Source organism: Ornithorhynchus anatinus, chromosome 12 (assembly GCF_004115215.2).
Source record: "Ornithorhynchus anatinus isolate Pmale09 chromosome 12, mOrnAna1.pri.v4, whole genome shotgun sequence".
Taxonomy (NCBI): Eukaryota; Metazoa; Chordata; class Mammalia; order Monotremata; family Ornithorhynchidae; genus Ornithorhynchus; species Ornithorhynchus anatinus.
The window spans coordinates 12,646,309-12,647,858 of NC_041739.1; the positions used below are offsets into that span (position 1 = coordinate 12,646,309).

At 47.0% G+C, this 1,550-nt stretch overlaps 1 non-coding gene across 1 annotated transcript; it reads left to right on the top strand.

Annotated features, from left to right (window-relative positions):
* Positions 1-596: 596 nt before the first annotated feature.
* On the top strand, positions 597-735 carry LOC114815867. The gene has a single exon (XR_003763668.1). It is a non-coding gene; the product is annotated as a small nucleolar RNA SNORA7 (small nucleolar RNA).
* Positions 736-1,550: the final 815 nt, after the last annotated feature.

The window sequence follows — 1,550 nt, forward strand, 5'->3', positions numbered from 1 at the left end:
CCCCCATACCACTCTCCTTCTCCTACATTACCTTGCTGATCTCCTACTACAACCCAACCACACACTTTGCTTCTCTAATGCCAACTTACTAGCTGTGCCTCAATCTTATCTTCTGTCCAAGTCTTTCATCTAACCTGGAAATCCTTCCCCTTGTATCCATCAGACTACTATTCCCTTCTTCAAAGGGAAGGCTCCCCCAAGAAGCCTTCCCTGACTAAGTTTCTGTGCCCTCACTTCTGTGTGACCCATGCACTTCAGTCTATATCTTTAAGCACTTTGATTTTCACCCCCCACACACCACTTATGTACATAGCCTTCACTAATTAATTTTAATGTGTCTGTCTCTCCCTCTAGTCTGTAAACTCCTTTTGGGCAGGGATCACATCGACTGGCTCTATTATATTGTATTCTCTCAAGTGCTTAGTAGAGGACTCTGCACACAGTAAGTGTTCAACAAATACCATTGATTGGTTGAGACTTTATCATCACTCAATACTTTTGGATAATGATAAAATATTTAATTTATCTTTTGAATTATATGTGACAAAGAATAATGAAAGCTGTGGTAATTGTTAAGGGCATACTGTGTGTAATGTCCCCTCTCAGGATTGCACCTGGAGGGTTTCCAAGTACCCTACCAGTCTTGGCTACGGGAGGGAGAGTCAAGCAGAGGCATACCCTTTCCATTCCTAGCTGGAGCAGTGGCTAGCGAGTGGAAAACAATCTGCTACAAATCTAAACTCATCTATGCTGGGCAGAAGTGACATGGGAGAGAGCTGAGGGTGGAGACTCAAGTTTACCACGAGGAAGAAAGCAATGTTAAACCACTTCTGTATTTATACCAAGAAAGCCCTATGGATACACTGCCAGAATTCATTCATTCATTCAATAGTATTTATTGAGCGCTTACTATGTGCAGAGCACTGTACTAAGCGCTTGGAATGAACAAGTCGGCAACAGATAGAGACAGTCCCTGCCGTTTGACGGGCTTACAGTCTAATCGGGGGAGACGGACAGACAAGAACAATGGTAATAAATAGAGTCGAGGGGAAGAACACCTCGTAAAAACAATGGCAACTAAATAGAATCAAGGCGATGTACATTTCATTAACAAAATAAGTAGGGTAATGAAAATATATACAGTTGAGCGGACGAGTACAGTGCTGAGGGGATGGGAAGGGAGAGGGGGAGGAGCGGAGGGAAATGGGGGGAAAAGAGGGTTAAGCTGCGGAGAAGTGAAGGGGGGGTGGTAGAGGGAGTAGAGGGAGAAGAGGAGCTCAGTCTGGGAAGGCCTCTTGGAGGAGGTGAGTTTTAAGTAGGGTTTTGAAGAAGGGAAGAGAATCAGTTTGGCGGAGGTGAGGAGGGAGGGCGTTCCAAGATCGCGGGAGGACGTGGCCCAGGGGTCGACGGCGGGATAGGCGAGACCGAGGGATGGTGAGGAGGTGGGCGGCAGAGGAGCGGCGCGTGCGGGGTGGGCGGTAGAAAGAGAGAAGGGAGGAGAGGTAGGAAGGGGCAAGTTGATGTAGAGCCTTGAAGCCTAGAGTGAGGAG